Source organism: Cupressus sempervirens, chromosome 2 (assembly GCF_028749045.1).
Source record: "Cupressus sempervirens isolate cs-2001-9-10 chromosome 2, ASM2874904v1, whole genome shotgun sequence".
NCBI lineage: Eukaryota > Viridiplantae > Streptophyta > Pinopsida > Cupressales > Cupressaceae > Cupressus > Cupressus sempervirens.
This window is the reverse complement of record NC_143119.1, coordinates 41,881,249-41,904,134: the sequence shown is the minus strand read 5'-3', so window position 1 is coordinate 41,904,134 and position 22,886 is coordinate 41,881,249. Positions and strand designations below refer to the sequence as shown.

Here is a 22,886-nt window from a genome sequence, read left to right as displayed (position 1 = left end):
TAAATGATCTAATGGTAATTGATGCCTTAATTGATACAGTGGTATGTGATGCCCTAAACGATATAGTGGTATTTGATGGTAATTGTGATTTGATTTTGATATAGTGGTATTTGATGGTAATTGTCAATTTATCCTAAGTGATATTTGTGGACTAATTTGGGTGATTGCAAAAGTACCCCTACATTGATTTTTCGGTTCAAATTCCATGGTCTGTAGATTTTAATTTCCATAGTAAATTTATTGATGGTATTTTCAGATGTTGGTTATGAGTTTTCCATTTAAGTATTTATAACTGCTAATCTCATTCACATGAACATAACTGATATAACTATCTTCCTATGAAAATGAAGTAATAATAGTATTTCTTCGATATGTTAGTTGTTAGTTAAGACCCGAGAAAAGTGGATGTTACAAAACCCCTAATCGTGCTAAGGTGATCTGTAACCCATAATGCATGACATAGAGTTGGTGAAATTAATGCCAAGGACACAGTGGTGTTGGGGAGTATTGAAGATGGAGTATTTTGGAAACATGTGAAATGGATTCAACTCCATCCTTTTCCATGTGTTTTTGTAGTCTTGGGTTTAGCCATAGTAAGGTGATCCATGGTTTCATTCAACATCTAAGGAAGCCTATAGTTCGGTGTTGAACCCTATGCAAGTATGCTACAAACAACTTTTGAAAATTTATTCAATTGTTTTTACAGACAAAATCAGTTCCTATTTTTCTTTTCCAAAAAAGTTTTCTTGCACTAGAGTCAAAGTTTTCATATCTAGACAAAATCGGGGTTGATTTGGTTATGTTATGTTACAATGGAACTTATTAATTATCAGTCTTCATGTGTTAATTCCTCTAAGTCATTTCATCTGCAAAACTTTACATTTACATACAGCTGTAAAGAGTTTATGATTTCACTAGTTTTAGAAAGACAATTGGAGCATTTCTTCCATTTTGTTCATATCATAACATATTTGTTAACTTTTTAAATTTAGCCGCTATGGACAATGTCTGTGTTGATATTCCAATTGTAGAATCTTCATGTATGTATTTGGAGGAAGTGAATGCCCGTAGACTGTTTCTCATACTCCCTTTTAATTCTTTTCTAGATGGACCATATGTTGACGCAAAAGCTTAAAGTGCAAGACCTTCGCCATGAGCTAGCTAAACGCGGTCTTGATACTTTCAGATTTAAGCCTGATTTGGTAAGTATTTTCATCAACTATAATTACAAGTAGGTGGAGCTAATGCAGTTATTAGGTCATCTATCTAGTTGGTTGTAAGATATAGTCACCCAAGCTATAGGTCATTTTTTTTTTCACAATATATTATACAGATTAATCTAGACTTGGATCAGAAACTCTAGAAAGTGAAGACACATTTAGACAGAATTTATTTTGACATTAAAAATCACCTAATCAATTTGCAGGTAATCAGACTTAATGAAGCTATTCGAAATGACTTAAAGGATGACAACATGTCCAGTTCCAATATTAATATTACTATTGTTACAAAAGCAAATGACACAGACCCATACAAACAGTATGAAGATAAATATAACAAAGTTGGTACAAGGGCTACAGCTAAAAGGGACTCAAGTATTTGCTCCCTAGATAAAGAGAACAAAGATGGAGTTGTTCCTAAAAAACATAAACTTGAAGATGTTGGGGGCAAGACAAACCAAGGTGCTGACAACAAGAGATTACAGGGGATAACTAGAAAAAAATTGACTTCCACATTAAAAGATGAAGATTGTAACATCGGGTTATTCTACAAGTACAAATCAGCTGAATTTAATCTTCTAATTATCAAATGAGATATATCTACACTAATATTGAAGTAAATCTAAAGTTCTGAATCCATTTTAATTACTGAATATCAAATTTATTCTAATTTTTGAGAATACTAAATTTTAACCCTAATATAAATTATTGTAAGAAAAACTCCATCTAATAAATTTATGTTACATCTAAATACATGGAAAGAATCTTTTAGTTATATACATATATAAAGAAACTTAAATAAACAAAGATACGTACTAATTTTCTTGAGAGACTCTTCCAATTAATTGACCAAGCTCTGACTTTGGTGAGGGGAGAAGCATTAACATAGGCTTAACTTCCCAACCGTGAACCTTTTTACTTATCCCCACAAGTTCTAATTAAATAGAACGACCCTCCCTACCTTGAGGTCAGGCTTGCAACGTTCATTGATCCAGTCATCGAAGTACTCAAGTGGGTTGAGGTCCCAATAGCTATTCGATTGAATAGCTGAAGTATTAGGAGAACAATGCGATCATTTTGTTGTGGCATGAATGCCCTTTTATCGCCTTGGCCAGGGATTTCAGAGGTGGGTTTTTATAACCCAATCTCCACCGCTCAGCTTGACAATTAATTATCAAAGTGGATTTATATGAGCTAATCAGATTATTTTGATTAAAATTAATTATTGATATCTTTCTTGTTTTTCTTGTGTCAAGTTCATCTACACCTCACACCATCAACAAATCTTTAGATCTGTGATTCCTCGGTGCCTAAACTCGTTATATCTTATTCATAAGTTTATGATTCTGCATTCTCAGACTTTCCTTGGTTTTTAGAGTTGATCATTATTACTGATTTTGGTTGATTGAGGCAGAACAGTTCATGACACAATTCTACATATTCATGACATGGGCTGATAATGGTATAGTTCTATATTCAAAGTATTGTTGATTGAAGTGGTAATATCAGACAAAAATGAGATCAGAAGTCTTAATACTATCATTGTTAAACAAATATTTACAAACTCTATTGGTTTTTCTAAAATTATGATGAGCACAAGTGTAATATTATGATTCCATCTTTACACATAACTCCTTCACTCCATTTCAGCCCGACTCAGAAGGAAAGAAGACATAAAAAGATAGAAAACTGTGAGCAAAGGAAAATAATAACTTTTTCAATACACCCTTACTTGTCTTCAATTTACTGAGTGCCCTGCTTGTGAAGTCTTCAACGTAAGATGAATCCTGACTCTTAGAAAATGTGTAAGATTGGCTTCACGTCTGCTCAGATAAATGATTCCGTGGTTAATCAAAACAAGGTTGCAGGCAGTGAATGTTTGGCAAGAAGATCGAGGGATCTAAAGAGGAAATCTAGAATGGATAACTGATGGCAGAGAGAGAGACTTTCATTTATCACCAACTCAGATTATTGATAGACAATAGCTGAGACCATGGCAAGAGCATGAACAAGCAGGAACATTTGTTACTATCCTTTGAAAATGACAAAGGCAGTATATAAAAGATATTGGTCGACCTTTCATCTCCTACCGTTACAAGATTGAAAAATGATTGAGATTCCCATCGATTGGAAATACGAAACATTGGGATAAGGGGTGAAATTTTTCATTAATATAATTTAATGTTATATTATTATTTTGGTTAGATTATAGTTAGATATATTCAAAGTGACATTATTGTATTATAGATCCCAATATAATAGTGCCACTTTTCAATAATTTAATTGTGATTCTAATCAAAATAATGATATACTATTAAATGATATTTCTTATTTAATCAATAAAGGTAAGAATTCTTTTTATTTAAATTAATAATCTTGTATTATTTTAGCTCATGTAACTTTCCACTTTGAACTTTAATTGTCAAGCTTAACAACCTTGCCATGGCGTCTTTTTTATCAAACCTGATATTCCTGATAACTAGGTCACATGATAATCCCATTTTAGATGACCTCATTTCATAATGCTTCCCCTCCTTCTTGAGTCTTTATCCTGCAACCTTCAAAACAATCATTCTCGCCAAAAAACATCAATTTCATAATTCATAATTTGCTTAAATAATATCGTTAGGAATTTCATCATAAATAATAACTGATTGAACAACGGTTAAAAACTATATTTGTTTCATATGAGCATAATAGCTATGAACTATATTCATTTCATATGAACACAACGGCTATAAACTATATTCATTTCACATGAACACAACGGCTATAACTACCATGATGGAACAACAACTAACTTCACATTAACATGAAAATTTATTCTAGTTTAATGGCTATTTTTAACTAAAGAGAAATTAGGGCAAAAATTGGGATGTAACAAAGATGAACTAGATTCTTCCAAGCACAAAGAAAACAGAGATATAAATGAGATGACTGTTGACGAGCTTCGGTAGGAGCTTTCTATGCATGGATTATCAACTTCTGGAACTAAAAAGGTTCTTGTTGGAAGACTTGGTAAAGCTATGGACAAAATGCCATTTATAACCACAACAGATGATTCAAGCACTTCACAAGATGTGAAAGGTAAGGGAAAATTTTTAAAAGCTAAATTAATGAATTTAGTTCAAAAACAAGTTTTAAATCTCTATAATGTTCTTATTAGCTATTTTTTACGTATGACTATTGTTTCAAGGATGTTTGTTTTGATGATGACATCAAATTTCTGTTGGTCAGGTAAGAGTTGCGTGTTGGATATTTATATGATCTTTGAAGTGTTTTTGCTATCTGTAATGGAGTAGTAAAGAACCTAGACAGAGACTTGTCATGTTTGCTATTGCAAAATTGAATTATTTTTAACTGATTATAGACCTCAAAACTCTAAATCAGGAAGGGCAGCATTAAAGTTTCAACCATCACATACTTCCATATATAAATGAAGGATTGATGTGCCCCTATTTAAAGCATTGTTATCTATGGAAACACAGTAATGGTTGGATGTTTTTGTGGACAAGTGGCACAAAAATCTCAATTGTGGTTAGACAGACTTAGCTGATGGTTAGTAGTGTTCCTAAATATTCATTGTGTGTTCTTGTAAGTGCTGATCTGTCCAAAATTAGCTCAGAAAATATGAGACTGTAATGCAAGATATATAGAGTGCCAAGATGACATATCTATGTATAGAAGAAGATAGGCTTGATTTTAATCTATTCATAAGCTCTTCAAATAAATAGCAAATACAAAATGACCTCTGGTAGAGATATGCTGAGGACATGATTAATTATTGGAATATATATTGTAAAGCTGCCCATTTCATGGTCTCGCTAGGTTTTTTGTTTGTTGCATTTGATTTGTTATTGTATTCTAGGGAGTTCCAATACCTAAGGGTAATGTATTGTGCATGGGTTAGTGATCTTGCCATCTCATTTTTCTTTTACTTGTAAAAATAAATTGGTTGTATCTCCTGTACACATGCGGAGATTATATATTGATTCTTTCTTAGTATTGATTATATTCCTGCGCGGCATTTGTAATTTTAGAGACTCTCTTGATTGCCATCATAAGACTTTAAAAGACAGTGGTTGGTTGCATCAAGATCTCTTAAGGGATGTTAGATTTCATTCATAGTATAGTTGGGGTGATGTAGGGCTGCCCTCTGTCTCCTACTTTGTTTGGATTCTACATTGATGGGCTAGAGCAGTTCCTTCAGGTGCACTCCCTCCCTTGGGATGATTGTTTCTTATACCAGGTTTTTATTTCTATCTTGATCTTCATAGATGATGTGGTCCTAATGGCCTCTTTGTAAGGCTCACAAAGAGTCCTTGATGGCCTCGCTTCTTTCTGTGATTTACAACAATTGATGACAAATTTGAGTAAGACCAAGGTGATGTCTTTAGTTGTCTCAAGACCTCTCACCACCACTTCTTATTTTAGGGCGAGGAGATTGGGATTGCTTCTTCATACACTTATTTGGGAGTCAAGTTTTCAAATTGGCAGGTCAACCTCGTATCAAAAAGGTTTATGGCTCCTTGACGCTTGTTTAAAGACAATGCTTCAAACATCAGCTCTAGGACAACATGTCTAACCTAACTCTTATGGACATTTTGATTAGACTGATTATGCTCTATACTTCAATTGTTTGGGGGTCATCCTTAATGGAGTAAGATTGGGCTTTAGTGAGCATGTCCAAACTCTTTTCCTTAGGTGTATTATCAAATATATTGAGTTTACTCTACAGAACCTTGTTAAGTTCATCCGCAATGCTTCGCTGACTCCTTCGAGGGACATTACAAATATTCATACCTAGCCTATTGCTCTTTTGAGGGTATTGCATGTTCTAATTCCACTAATTGGGCTTGTTATTTCACTCACTCCTCAACTCTTCTTGGCTCTATTGGGATTGATATCGATTACCTTCCCCCTTTCCACTATTCCCTAGATGCCCTATCTCATATGTTGCCACCCCAACAAGAGTTGGACATCCATATCAAGATGGACATCTATAAATGACATATTCTTACTTCTTACGCTGTTGTCTTGAGGGGCCTCACTCAAGAATTATATTCTATGTAGAGCACTTTCTTGAGTTATTGGACATGATCATTGTTTGCTATCGTACTCATCTCATGGTTGGTCTCATGCACATCGTAACATGCTTGGCTCTTTTGGAGTGGCTTCACATAGACTTTGTATCCAAATTGAGCATTATTTGGCTAGGGAGGATACAATTTTCCAACTTTGTCATTAGGGGGAGGTTAAGACATAAACTTTATTTTTTTGTGCCCCATGTACTATGAGATCAGAGGGAGTCTCTATTCCTTATTTAGGTTGGGTTAGTCTTTCCTAACCTTTTTCAGATATACAGACTAGACATGCCTTGTAATCTATCTTTAGGAGACATGGAGGCTCTGGGACCTTACTTTAGCAACAACTTTTCCCCTTGAGGTTGCATTTTGATCAACTCGTCACCTCATTCTTTATAATGGTTCCCCCCATATGGGGTAGTAATTAGGCGATGGATATTTGGGTCTCTTAGGGATGTGAGACCTCGTAGACCTTCTAGTTATCAATATCCTTCTAGTGCTTTTAGGGCCCCTCAAAGTTGGCATGGGATTTTCTCTCCTAGGGCTTATTTGTAGGTTCTAGACTTTTTCTTGGTTTGCTCAGAGTAGCTAGATGGGTTGTTTGGTTTAGGGGGTTCTTCTTACTCTAGTTCTTTGCTTTCTATTCTATCTTTTTTTCGGATACAGTTTGGTGTTCCAACTATACGCTATGTTACTTCTTTGTTTCAAGTAGTCACTTGGCCCCTTTTGTTGGACATTACTAAATTTATCTTTTTATTTTTCTTATCTTTGTGCTCAATGCACTTAATATATTATAGTGTAATTTTCATTATCTAGACTAGAAATTTTCTAAAAGTCAAATAGTTGGCTTTCCATTTATGTACATCTTTTTCCCAAATCAATAATGTGGGGGGTGACAAGGTTCGAACTCATGCTCGTGGATGATAAAATTAATGATTAAATATTTAACCATAAAATTTGTAATTAAATATTTATAAAATTTCATATATTATATCATAATCTTAAATATATTAAACCAATAATCTCATTGTGATATTGCTATCAAGATTTAACTGTGAGATTTTTGAGTCAAACTCATTGACCCATATTTCATGAGTAGTGATTCAACATGAATCCATCTCTCATGAGTTTGACTCAAAAATCACACAGTTAAATCGATAGCAATATCACAATTTGACTTGCTGTGGAAATTATCTCCTACTTATCTAATAATCTCATATTTAATTTAAGTTTTTGACCATTAATTATTTTAAACATATCTTAAGTTTTTATTATTAAATAAAAAATATTATAATTATAAATTTAATATGGTAGTTTTCAAATATTTAACTATTGAAACAAAAAGGAGTCAAGAAATAATGTTTAAATTTAAATATATAATATAACATGTATATATATATATATATATATATATATATATATATATATATATATATATATATATATATACTTTTAAGGCCACTAAATTTAAAATTTAAACATTCATTGGAGGATCCATTTCTGAGAGAGGGAGATAGCGAAACATGATTCTAAGACTTTGGATATTTGATAGCTAGAATGAGGCTTAGTTTCATAGGTTCTACTTGTAGATTGATATATTTTGATCTTTGAGACTTTTGGATACATGTTTGAGATGTATTGATTTGGATATTTATATTGAGAGACCACGGTTTTGATTTTTGAGACAATTGTTATATAGTTGGAAAACTCACAAAAGGCAAGAACTCACCAATGCTTGAAAACAATCAGGAAAAACTTGATCAATTTTTGTGAAAAGCTTGGTAAAAAACTTTGGATCTGAAAGAAATTGCATAAATTTGATTAGAAATACATTTTCTTTGCAAAATTTAATCATAAGATGCATCCAATGAATTAGTAAGTATGAATTAATGAGAAATAAAAGAAATAAGTTGAGTTTAGATATATTAATGCAAAGTGGGTACAAATCACATTCTCATGAGGAATGCTGACAACAAGAGGCATGGAAACAAAGTAGTAAATAGTTTCTATATAATTAAAAGTAAATACATCATTATAGTTATATCTTCCTCTTCCCAACTCTAGTAACAAATAATGGAGAGGGTCTAGTCCTAGAAGCTTACTATGGGCGTGACTATTCCTCCTCACTCGGTATCTCTGGTGATGTATGCGGCTTGTTCTCCATCTTGGATTTAGCTCCTCCTAGAATTGGTGATGACTTGCTACTGCTCCTTGGGCCTTTCTTATGCACAACTAAAGATTATATTGCACAAATACAAGGTCATTAAGACATTTTGGGTTACTTGTTTTTGTTCTTTGTGTGTATAGCCACACATAAGTTCCAATTGTGTGCACAATGGGATAAGCTACAAGGTTGGCATTAGCTTATGAGGGAAAATATTTTGAGATGGATGGGGGAGGGGTATTTCCACCCCGATGTTGCCACTAGCATTTGGAAAATAAAATATTGAGAAGCTAGAAAACAAAGAGAAAAACAAAACTATAATTTATCAATTACTTCAGATCTAAGTTGTCTGTTTGGATTTCAGCTTGGATGTGGGTTTGAGATTCAGGTTCTAAATTTGTTCAATTTTTTTGGGATGGGTTCAATTTTGTTTAGGGTTCGTTTGTACAAAAAAAGTTTATATATATATATATATATATATATATATATATGCATTTGTTGTGTATGTATATGTATATGTTTATGATATAGATGTATATACATGTAGTAGCAAATAAGTGCATACACCACACCACTATGCTAATAGTAAAGCAACATAGCAAAACACACCACCATATATATTAATGTTCTACTCCAAATAACATATGTTTTACCTTTTTGGCCTTTTAAGTGGTCTTTTTTAGGGTTGGATGGTTGGATTGACTAAAATAGACCCCAAAATTTTTTTAAAATGTAAAAAAATCCATTTTTTGGCCAAATTCAGCCTGGTTCTTGTTGCAGATTTGTATATTCATGATAAAAATGGAAAGAGTTGTGCCAAATTCATTTGATATAATTTGGACAGACTTTGAAAGTATTTGAAAAACTTTTGCAAGGATTGGATTAAACTTTGAGGTTGATGTTGATGTCAATTTTGTACCACTACTTAACATATAGCAATTAAACACTGGATATGGAATATTGAGTCCTTAATTCCTCTCTTGAAAAGATAATACTTATGAAGACATAAGAAAAAACTCCAATGTTCCTCACACTTGTGGATACTAATAAAGTATATCAATGTGATTTTTTGGTAATCACGTAGGCGGCCTTACGCTATTTCTTTATGGATAACTTGGACTTTTGATGAGATGGTGGTGATGATGATGGTTTGGTATGAGTTCCAAATGATGTTGATGGAGATGGTGATGCTAATGGGAGGTGTGTATACCAATGATATTTTTCTTTACTTCCTTCTTCAAAGCTCCAATCACTAAACTTTTTGCTATTCTACTTCTACTCCTATGAATGGAAAGATTAGCAAATGGATGGGGATCAAATCTGATGAAAGTTAACCAGTGGCTCTACCTCCATAGATGCATTGATTCAAGCAAAAATGACCAGTTCACCACACAAGGCTTCCTAACAAGTTGCTGGGATGCTAGTGGCCTACTTATAGATCCCTATCAAACATCCACTAATACTACCAAGCAACTATTCATCTACTCTTAATCTTACTTGGAAATTTCTTGAAATGAAACTTTAACAACTTTAAAATGAAATCTAGTTCTAACTATTGAAAGTAGAAACCATGCAACAACACCAAAACTTCTCAATCATGATGCAAGTCACACCAATGATAAAGAAAATCAATTTTGGCATTATCTTAGAAACAATTTTCTTCGACCCTTTACAAATGAGAGAAAATGGCCTTATGTAGAGGCCAAAATTTACAACCGACGGTAGAGATAAAGAGGCATAATCAATAATCTAGATTGGATCCTAGAAACCCTAATTAGGGTTGACACCCCATCAGCCAATGAGAAGATGCCACCTCATCAAGGGACCAATGAAAAAGGGAAAATGACAACCAATGAGAAGGCACCAAAATGGTTGCCAATCAGAATAAGACACTTGTCCTATCCAAGAAGAAAGAGAAATTGCCACTTGGGCTTACATCAAATGGTCTTCTAATATAAATCTAACCTTTTCTTTCATCTTTTTAGCCAAGGCAATGAACTTGGCTAGCCTTTTGTTGACTTCATTCATGGGAGGACAAGGTGTATGTTTCATCTTGAGCTTAGCTAAATTCATCATGCTGCTTGTTGCTTGTAGTGTCTTCTCATGGTCCTTCATATACTCTCTTGCATATTTGATAAAGGCATTGAGGGAGGCAAGGGTGCCCAAATGTTTCTTTTTGATGGCAACCTTTCTCAACTCATCCAACCTTGATCCCAACTCTGTCTCATTGATGCTCTCCTCTTTGATATCTTCAAAATCAAGTGCCGCCCCAACATCGCTCATCATGGTCGAAATGGAAGTGTCCACGCTTGGGCTATGTTGTGCAATCACATTCTATATTTCCTCAAATATTCTCAATCTAGTAGTCAAGGCAACAAACCAAGACTCTACTATACTCAAACCTCCTTCATTAACCAACTTGGCTCTTTCCAAATATTTCTTCGGTAGCTCAATGAATGCCTGTAACTTGGGAATAGCTAAATACTTGACTGGAAGGAAATCCTTCCACTCCTCTTCAAACAATCTAAATTTATCTCTTATAGCCACTAATGACTTGAATGTTGAGATAAAAGAAGGTAATAAATTTTTCCTGTCTTAGATTGTATAATGGATCCAATCCTTGAGTTCATGCAGCTGAGCCGATATCTCTTTTATGTTGCTCCCGTTGTCTTAAGGAAGGGCTGCCTGGTGCAACTGTTGGATAGGCTGGCAGTCTCTCCAATATTTTTTTTCTGCTTCCAACTTTATGATCCTTTCATTTTCCTTTCTTAGCCTTTCTCTGATTGAAACTATGCCCTCTTGGATCTCCTCACATTCCATGTCATCCATGTTTCTTCTCAAGTTATGCTCTACTATTCCATATTCCTAAGCTGCAATCTCATCCAATGCCTTGCTAATCATTGGTATAGCAATTTGAACCTTTCAGTGACCATCAGTGTTGCTCCTAATCACCTTTGCCAATATTTTTAGTTCTTGCTATCACCCTTTTCCATTAATCCTTGGATGTCCTCAATGGTTCAGGCATTTACTACCTCGCCTATTGGCATAAGTATTTTCCTTAACCATGTGGTGCAGTGCATCTCCCTAAATTTGGATTTGGTTCAACTAGCAAAGCATCACCAACGGCCTCGGCTGCCTAACTTATTTCCTCAATATCAATTGGCCCATCTTCTTCTCCACTAGTAACTGCCATGTTGTCCCCACATTTGTTCTCTGAGAGAGGAGAGTACTCAGTGCTGTCACTATAACCACTTGATTCTGAATCAGAGCTCACCTCTAAAATGGCCCCTTTTTCACTTGTGTTATCTTCTTGGCCTCTAGCCTCAATTATGCTTTCCCTTGACAGTGTTGCATTTTGTCTCTTTGCTGGAGGTTCTTGTTGTTCCTTACTTTTCTTAACCCCCAAGGCTCTCTTCTTGCTTCTAACTATTTTTTGTTGCCGGCTACTTCACCCTTCTGTTTGACTCACTCCGCTGGACCTTCCTTTGGCTTTATCTTCTCATAAGTAAGGTGTATTCTCTGACTTTGTAATTTTCTTAACTTTCCATTGTACCATGACTCGGTGTGCAGATCAACTATCCTTGTAACTACCTCCAAGGAAGGATCTTGATGATTGTTCCAATCCACTGGATTTAACTTCATTCCCTCCACTATATCATATTCTTCTCTTAGCACATTTCCATCATCCTCCAGTTGATCGGGAATATCAAGGCCTCTCCATCTAATATCTTTCACCATGTTCACTGATAATCTTGAGAAAGCTAGCTTTCTCACATGAAAGTCATCCTGGGCATTAGCTCAAAAATATTTTATATTAGGAACATGTTTAAATGCATTTCCATGAGATACCTTCGTAAGACCGTTAGGATCAAATTATTTCCTTTCTTTTTACTATCCTAGATGATACCATTCCAATTCTTTCTCCACAGCTACAAAGGTGACAAGATTGGGGCAACTATCATTGCCAATTTCGAATGAGAAGGTAATCCCTGTCTCACCCTTAAGTTTCATTATTCTGTCATAATGCTCAAGTTGTCTAGCCAATTCCATCAAAAATACTTTGTCGGGTGGGTACCTTGGAAGTCTCTTGGAAAAAATTGTGCTTCCTACTACTCTAATGTATGTGAATTGTGAAAACTGGATGAACCAACTCCCATATTTCTTAATCTTTGCTTTTTCTTCTGATGAGAGCCTCTTAGCAGGCATCCTTTGTAATATCCTTACTATCTTCATGGAAAAGGCATCACAAAACATTTTATAGTCTTTGTTGTTTTGCAAATGAAGCTGTGGATAGCATTCATGCACCACACATTGCCTTGACCCATCACCAATTACTCCTAAGGCTGTAATCCCAAGATTTTCATATAATCTCGCAATCAGATATAACAGATAGGACCCCCATATAGAATTGATTTTGATTTTGCACGGTCCTAAGTTGCAATTCTAGATTCTTTCTTATGATCCTATCCCAATAAAATCTTCTTTTTCTTTTTTTAATTTCATCAATAAAGAAGTAGATCCAATTTTTGAATTGCATACCTTGAGCTAGGCCCATGATCTGGTTGAGAAGCACAATGAGATCACCATATTCTGATATGAAATCTAACACGGTGAGCCTTGATGATCTGGTAACTCCTTTCTTGCCCTCGTGTAGCCAATCTTGCTTTAGATGAATGAAATAAGCCTCTTGGTTATCCTAAAATGACTTGGTTGCTTGATCCATCATTACTACTCTCATACTTTTGTACTGAGTGATGTTAAATGCTTCTTCGATCACTTGTCTGTCGATGTTGGCCAACACTCTCTTCCCTTCATCAAAAATGATGGATTTACTAGCCAAATCAAACTTGGATGCACATTCCATGACCAATTTTGGACAAGGAAAGGTAGGAGGGAAGGCTGCCACATGTACAATTCCACTTTTGTAAATCTTCTTTACCATGGGGGATTGTCCTTCCTTTAGTTTGTCCTTTAGCTATATCATGTTTATTGTGCCGATATTGGTATCACTTATTCACCTCACTTTCGAGAAGAAGGTGGTCTTAGGCATCATGTCTTCCTTTTCTCTTTTGGTATTCATTCCCTAAGGGTTTTTGCTTGCACTAACATCTACCATCCTAAACACTTATTTCTGCTCCTTCATTCTATGTCATATGGACTACCTTTATCGATCTCCAACCTTCTATCTATCAATGGATTCTAACTTATTTCTGCCTCTTCGTTACCTTAGGATGGACTACACTTATATCTCCCAACTTCATTCCTAGGGTGGTCTAGCTTATTTTGGCTTTGCCAAATGTCCTATCATAGAATCTACACTTATCTCTCGAAACTACAACCTATAGATAGGATGATGAAGTGGTGGATGATGAATGCAAGAAGAATATAAGGGAAATGAAACCAAGCAAGAACAAGGAGTAAAATCCGGTTTAGACCAATGTTTAGCTCTAAAATGAATTGAATTTTACCTTTACTAATAGCTGGGCCTTCTTTGAAGTTTGGATCAAACTTTAGGAAATAAAACCTCCTTGCAAAAAATGAGAATTTTGATCTTATTGAAACTGCCCACACTTTGCCAAAAATCAGCCTTTTGATCATGTGTTTCCTCCTCCAAGTAAAATCACTCAGATGTGGTGCAAAAAAAATCGCGGCCCTTTGCAAGAAAATCTGTCCTTTAAAAATTGCCACACACATGAAGAAGTTTTAGATCTACCACAAGTTGCTTAGGGTAGAAATCGCAGCCCTCTATGTAAGTAGGAAATTGATGCCAAACAATGACAAATCTACTCCAAGGAAAAAAAAAAAATTGCCAAGTCTGAAATTGTCCTTCAAGAGAAAAATTGCCTAGTGAGAGAGTTGCTCTTCCAAGGGAAAATCGCCAAACACATGAAAGCTGAGATGGAATGAGAAATGAAAGAGGGGGAACCCTCTTATACCACACTTCCTTTACTCCCTCAACCTGGCCGACTAGCCCTGGAGGAGACAAAAAATTAAATTAGATCATTATTGGTGGTCCAACTTTAAATGCCAAGCCAAAATTAATTTTGCCTATAGTGAAATTTGCACATTTAATTGCCGGTTAGAACCAAAAATTGCAAAATAAAATTAAGAAAGCCTTGGAGATGTTAAAACTTTTCATTTAATAATGTTTTAGGTAATTAAAATATCATTTAAAATCAGATTTGGCAAGCTAACATCGATTTTTCAATTTTAATTTACCAATCATTTTTAATGTTTTTAAAATCTTCAAGGCAATTTTTTCTAATTTAATGCAAAATTTTTCAATTTAATCCTTTTTTTTTCTTGTTGATCAGTAAATGGCCAAGGCCATGATAATTTTTATTAATAGCAAAAAGTAACAACAGATTTCTCTGTTCAAATAGGCACTAGTAGGAAAGAACGAAGAAGAAAACCTCCAGTCTAGCTTGGGACCAAAGTCCTATATTATTACATCTCATGAAAGGGGCATACCCTAGTGACCTACATACTATTTTATTATAATTACATTAAGATCAATGTATGGATACGCCTTTGACAATTTATTTCATCCATTCTCCATAAAGTTGCTGCTACATAAAAGAGGACCGAATTTGTTACATCCAATTTCCATAGGGATACTTCTATCTTCAAGTGGATCAACCTTGACCACACCCTGCAACATTAAATCTCTACCAAAATAATCTATCCAGCTAGCTAAACACCACAGGAAGTTAGAATACAAAAAAAAGTTCTAACTATATTCCTAACAAATAATTGTTGAATCGGATCTCAAATTGACACAGCCAGTAATTACAGCGGGACCAAAATTCTGTCAGATTTTGGAATGCTATTTGAGAAACAACAAACTATTCTAGCCATATTCCACCTATCAAAGACAAAATACAAACCAAAATTTTGGCTAAATAAAACCTATGTTAGAAAATAAGTAACATAGAATTTAGATGTCATACCCATAGATGATTCCAATATAACCATAATCTCCTATACTACCTAAATTAAGCACATAATTATTCTTCCAACATAACCTTCCTCTATGTCTTTAAACCATTACCATAGATAAGAACTTACATAATCAAAACCAGACAGGATAGAGATATGTTAAAACAAACAAACTAGATGGAAATGATCTAGCTAACCCTTCAAACCACTCGTTACTACACCTTCCATTTAAAATTACAGAGATTCTAACAAAATAAACCACCTCATGAAACTACCAATCATCCAAGATAGTAAAAATGATGTCAGAATCCCACTCAGAATTTAGGGATCCTACAACTTGGTAATGACTCTGGAAGCTACAATAAAAGGCTAGCCTAAAATCATAAAGTAATGAACCGGTCATCAAGAAAATGTCCATCTTTGTAATGCTTTGAAAGGATTCCTCGTAAACATTCTGAAAAGAGTATTGTCAAAGCTTACAAATCCTTTACCAGACAAATGAGATCCATTCTTTAATAGATCTTGGGTCAAATATTTGATTTAATACTTTTGAATAAATTTCAAGTCGAACATGAACATCAAACAGACTTATGATGGTCAACGCAAATGAGAAAAAATATAAACATAACCATAGCTGAGATAGCGACAATTATCCATTTGCCAAAGAAATATCAAATAATGACAGACATCTATATTGCCTTTGTGAGGATACATACAAATCTATAGTCTGGATCCTAGAATAGAACTACAGAAGCAAAATACAAGACTTGAAGCAAACATACTCCATTCAATGCTATAAGGATTCAAATTTGTATTCAAATCTGAATACCATACTTCAACGTATCTTCCTCTAGCTACAAACCTTCTAACTGTCGAATAAGCATATATCCTACTTCATCATACCAGACATTAAAAATTCTAGGCTTCAAAATTAATACCGCAGGTCCCAAAACAATCTTTGACCAAACAAAAGGAAGTTTCAGGAAATCATCCATAAAAGCATTTGCATATACGACAAAACCCACCATTCCATATATATATATATAAACACCAAGTTTTGTTACCTTTAACTACATTTAAGCATTCTCTTAATACGTCTGATGCTACTAGCAAGAAAACCCCTAGCGGGTCGAAATAGTCAATACTTAATTTATCCTTAATGTATCTATATGAGATTAGAGTTTCAGAATACTTGATACCTTTCCTATCTAATATAGCAAAATTGGGCTCAGAACACAAACCCAAGAGCTTACATACTGTATTCTTACAAAAAAAAGTTCAAACCCTAATTCAACATTTAGTTCTCTTCATCCCTATTCCTTTCTTGTTTCCTCCATGAAACCATGATCACCTCTAGAACATCATCAGATTTGTCCATAGCCATATAGGGAGGCAGTTCGAATGAGACCTTGTTTCTGCTCATCTTTTTCGCATTAACGGTACAGAATTCTAGCTCATTGAGGTCATCAAATTTCACTCCTGGCTGCACATAAACATTCAATAGTTTAAGGTAATCTAAGAATCACTTGTTATTTTCCTCTACACCTATCCTTCTCCATCATAGAAGAAAATTAACACTAGCCTCCATTCATGGCCATTCCCTATAGAAGGCCAGGCTTTCCCTGACTATGAGGGATTGCCGACGAGGGGCTATCTCCAACTCTGTAGAGCCCAGAGGTAACCCCATATACATTTTAAGTAATGGGGTTCTAAATTTATCATCAATGCTATGTACCACCTTCTCAACTCCTTTCCTCCATACCAGGTTAAAGAGATCAAAACAGAGTCTCACTATATCTTCTTTTTAGATTTTTGCGCTTATCATTACCCCTATGAAGGAGCCAATTATGGAGTTGTTGGTTCTCTAGGTCACGCTGTAGTCAAAAAAATCTTCTCCTATAGCTTTGATCACCACGAAGGGAGTCATATCATCTACCGCCCTTAGGAGACGATTCCATCTCTTGGGTTTGACCTTCCCCAAAAAGGCCATTATCCTATTTTAAGTTGAGTAAAAAGAAAGGATATTTGTCTCCATCCAAGTTGAGAATAGGGTGTTCAGGGATATCAATTTAAGAGCTTCTGTTGAAACGAATTCACCAACAACTACCCTAGTATAAATCCTACTTCGTCTCTACATCTAATGTCCTTATTATCTGTCCTCTAACAAAGTAGTCGATAAATACTATCATCATAATGGATTAACACATGTCACTTCTTAATAAACCGCACATGTAGAATCCCTTACCTCATCATACTCGATTAGCATGAGATCCTTTATGTTATGGAAATCTTTACCAGTAGTGGGATCTTTCAAGTGCCTTCTAATGATGCACTTTGTACAAAAGCTGTAGTAAGAAAAGATCCATTAGGATAAGACTGCAAAGAAATACACATGAGATACCTAATTAATTCAATACCTTATGCACACGAGATACCAAATTAATTAGACTCCTTATATCTCTATTTTATTATAACCATTTCTAATTGTAATTAAACTTGGATGGTCTCCAGCTACTAGGATGGCTAAGTATTGGGGGAGAAGTTCTAATCTATATATTACAAATTGTATGTTAAAATTGAGACCCCATCCGCACCCTTATTAGCTAACCCGTTAACTTTAAAATTCCCTTCTCTAAAAATGTGAGTAATATGAATTTCCTCAAATTTATCTAATAACATGAGGACTTCTTGGAGCTTTGAATTTAGCACGCAATTTGGAGCTTTTTTCTTTCTAACTGCATTAAGAACAATTTGAGAATCATCCTCAATTATGATCTTGGACAAGCCTATTTTCTCACAAAGTTGTAATCCTTTCTCTAGAGCTTCTAATTTAGCTATATTGTTAGAAGATGGAGACAATGGCGAAGCCAACTTTGCTAACCATTTTCCATGCTCATCATTGATAATGCAACCAATTCTGGCTATCCCTGGATTGCCCCGGGCTGCACCATCAAAATTCAATTTATGCCACCCTAGAGGGGGGGGGGAGGAACCCACTTGCAGTTCGCTCTTGCCTCCTTATTGTGAGAAGAGTGAACCAGTGGAGGGTTGACAATGGTGGGCCAATTTTTCTTCATGAACCCATCCCACATTGAGAATGAGCCTTCTTCTTTAGATGATTTCCTAAGATGAGCATTAAGTACTTCCACTATAGAAGCTTCTAATTTTAATATAAACCTTTTGGTGTTCAATGCTTTTTCTTGAAATATGTGGTGATTTCTCTCCTTCCATAATTCCCAAACCATAATCAAGGGGAAAATATTCTAGAGCTTGTTATAAACCCCACCTATCAAATTCGTGGGCCATGAGCCAAGCAACCCTTTGATGGAGTTTTAAAAAGGGGTAGCCCAGCTGAGATGAGCCCTAAGCCATTCCCAGCAATTGAGTGCATAAGGACAATTGAGGAATAGGTGATCTACATTTTCATCTCTTTGCTTACATAAAACATAGCAATGAGGGCCTATAATACTGAATCTTAATAACCTATCTGCAGTCAAGACCCTCTTTTGTAGGACAAGCCATAAAAAGAAGCCGGCCTTAGGAAGACATGCTGCATCCCAACATAGATTAAGTGAAATTTCAATCTTAGACCATTTTTTAGATTGAATGATTGCCTTATATCCTTTTCTCACACTATATGAGTCATCCTTAGATCCAGCCCAAATAAGATTGTCCGACTTTGTGGCTTATTTGATATTTATGCTGAAAATGATCTTCTCATAAGCCTTTATTAGGTTTGGGTTAAATTCTAAATTGTCCAACGAGCGCCACTTCCATTTCAGGACCCTGTCCAAAACTTCTTTAATTTTATAGTCCTTAACTTTACCACCCCACAGAGAGGTCAACCTTTGCTTAAGAATATCATTAGTGGGGGAGGATTCAATCGGAGGAAGTCTGTCCCATGAATCTTCCCAAAACAATGCCTTGTCACCTGACCCTACATCCCAAGTTAGAAATTTACTTATAAGACTTCAACATTTAGTCATAAAGTTCCAACATTCCAATCCTTTAGGGAGTTTATCCATTCTAAACAAGGATTTTGGATCTGATGGGTTGAGATATTTGTTAAATAAGATTTTAGCTCATTTTTTATCAGATTCCTTATATAATCTCCAAATTAATTTTTCTCCCAAGGCCTCATTTTTCCATTGGGGCTTTTTAATACCTAAGCCCCCATACTCTTTCAACTTGCATATATTATCCCATTTTATAAGGGCCAGTTTCTTATCTTCTTCTTTATCTGTCCATAAAAAGTTCCTAAGTTTGGACTCGAATGACAAAGACATCCAATTAGAGAGAGGTAAACAAGCCATAGGGAAGATTGGGATGGCTGAGAGGATTGACCTGATCTTTGTAATTTTACCAGCCTTCGATAGCCATTTGTTTTTCCAACTTCCAATTCGTTTATCTACCTTTTCAATTGTGTCCTTCCAAACTTTGCAGTGTTTTGAGCCTTTCTCTAGAGAGATTCCTAGATATTTGCAGTGTTTGGACTCGAATGACAAAGACATCCAATTAGAGAGAGGTAAACAAGCCATAGGGAAGATTGGGATGGCTGAGAGGATTGACCTGATCTTTTTAATTTTACCAGCCTTTGATAATCATTTGTTTTTCCAACTTCCAATTTGTTTATCTACCTTTTCAATTGTGTCCTTCCAAACTTTGCAGTGTTTTGAGCCTTTCTCTAGAGAGATTCCTAGATATTTGCAAGGAAATAGACCCTTTTAAAATCCCATGATCCTAAAAATCAAATTCTCCTTCTTTGGACTGGTATTCAAAAAGAAAATCTCAGATTTCTCTTTGTTTAGTTTTTGTCCTGAGGCATCCATATAGGTTTGCAAAATATTTTTATAGCCCAAAGCCTCTTGAACTGAGATTTTACTTGGTAGGATGGTGTCATCTGTGTACTGTTGATGATTAATGTTAGGAACATTTCTACTTACAGTGATACCTAAAATCCTTCGTTTTAAATATGCATCCAAAATAGCCCTTCCAAAAACTTCAGCCATAATGATAAATAGTGAAGGAGAGAGAGGGTCTCCTTGTCTAATACCCCTAGATATCTTGAAAAAGCCTTTCGGGGTCCCATTGATCAGAACAAATATTTTAGGTTTAGAGATAAACTTAAAGATTAGGTTAATCCATTGATGAGAGAAGCCGAATGCTTCTAACACTTTACAGAGGAAGCGCTAGTCAACCATATCGTAAGCCTTCTGTATATCTAGTTTCATTAGCATACATGGATCCTTGTCTCTGGTTGCTGAATGAATAGTTTCTTGAATAATAAGAATACCATCCAAAATAGATCTCCTTGGGACAAAACTTGTTTGTTCTTTCGAGATTAGTTTTGGCAAGTATTCCTTGAGTCTGGTAGCCATAATTTTTGAGAAGATTTTGTGAATTGTATTACATTTTTGAAAAAAAAGCCCTGAAAACCATCAAGCCCTGGCGATTTGTCAGGGTTCATATTAAAGACTACAAGTTGAACTTCTTCAAGGGTGATTGGGCAGCTGAGATTTTTATTATCTTCAGGGGTTATGAGTTTCGAAATGAATTTGAGTGTATTGGACTGGGCTTTCCTATTCAATCCTTCATAATTGTTGAGTAAATTCTTAAAATGGGAGACTAACATATCTACTATCTTTTGAGGATTTTCTATACACAAACCTGACATGTTAGTGATACTAGTGATTCTAGATCAGGCTCTATTGTAAATGGTTGAGTTATGGAAAAATTTTGTGTTCTGATCTCCCTCGTCCAACCATTTCTCCCTAGATTTTTGTCTCCGAAAGGTTTCCTCTTTTGAAAGTATGTCTTCTTGTTTTGTCAAAAGTTCTTTTTCTAAATGGTATTTGTCATAATCCATACCAGATCTAATGATATAAACATTCTCTGGCACTTCTGCTTCTAGAGGGGATTTTGAGTCCTTGTTTAAGAAGTTCTGAACCTCTTCCAAAAGTAAGCTATCTGAGTTTATGTCCTTCCCCTGCATCTCTGTCTTGTTTTGCTCTGGAGTAAAGGCTGAAGTGGATAGATGACTGGGTGTTTGTCAAAATTTGGAGGCTCCTTCAGATCTCTTATTGCTAGGAGTTGATGGATCTACCTCGATATTCTTATTTTTTGTTTGCTGCAGAGCAACCTGATTATCATTTTGCATAGTGCCTTCTTTCAATTTGTCTGTTGGAGATGAAAAGAGAAGATCAGTTTCTATTTCACTTATATTAGAATTCTCAATTGTTTCTAAGACTTTGGCTTGATCAGTATCACTAAGTTCCTTATCTTTGAACTTAATCTCTCCTTTTTGACTTGTAGTTTCCTTGATTTGGTTTTCTTCCCCTATTTGTTCTGGGATCAGAGATCGGTTATCTTTTTCCTCCCCTTCAGATCCTAGCATCTTCTTCTGCGATTGCGTATCCTCTGACTGATTCCTCATTTTGTAACCGTCTTTAAGATTTGGTTGAGTTGTATTTAAAGTTTCTTCTTGCGTTGTACCCTTTTTTATGATATCTTTGATAGGAGTCACATTTCTATCTGAACCAATGTCTGCCATATTTCCATAATTATGCTGTATTTGTAAGTTGCCATCTTTGCCATTCTTAGTTTTACCTGCATCCCTTTTTTCTTATCCATTTCCTTTCCCTTTTTTCTTTTTTGTCTTTTTATGAGTATCTCATTAGCCTCCTTCTCTGACTATTCCATAGGCTTAATTACTATGATAGATTTAAGCCTTCTTCTTTCTGGGGAATTTTCTTCTATATCTTTGAGTTCCCTCCCTTCTTTTTGATCTATTTGTGCATCTTACTGCTTTGTAAGCGAGTTTTGTTCTTGAAGTCTTTTGTTTTTCATGATTCTTAGCCAGAGGAACTTGCTTCTAACATCCAAGGTCAGGGGAAGTATCTTGGGCATGATCTTATGAGCTTCAATGAATTTTAAAATGTCAACTAATCTCCCTTTATAAATCTGAAAAATGATATCATACTTAGCCTTACTAGTTATGAATTCCTTTTTAAATTCAAATGGATGATTAAACTTAACAGTAATTAGTATCTTGAAACTGTTACAGCAATAAAAGGATGCCTCAATACCCTCCACCTCTCCAACTACAGACCCTATGGCTTTAATAATATCCTCTTGACATAGTTCTGGAGGAAGAGAGGGCAGAATAAACCATGAAGGCATCTTACAATCTATCTGTGCTTCACTAAAATTCTAAGACCATTCTATGAATTTAACACAATAACCATTGAAAAAGCATTTAGAAACAAAAATAAACTCCTTTTTTATAGATTCATCTAAACATTGAACATATAGCACCTTATCCGAAAAATGTGATATACTTACCTGCTCCTCCCAGATTTCCTCCAGCCAATTAGATAAAAGAGGGAGATCATGCTATGGACCATTCCAAATTGTGAATACTCCTCCCTTGAGACATTTGTCCCATGTATTATCAATTTCTTTTATCGATATCCTTGTCAG

At 35.1% G+C, this 22,886-nt stretch overlaps 1 pseudogene; it reads left to right on the top strand.

Moving 5' to 3' along the window:
- Positions 1 to 1,106: 1,106 nt before the first annotated feature.
- LOC149570975 (poly [ADP-ribose] polymerase 2-like) overlaps positions 1,107 to 22,886 on the top strand; it is a 101,128-nt pseudogene continuing 79,348 nt past the window's right edge.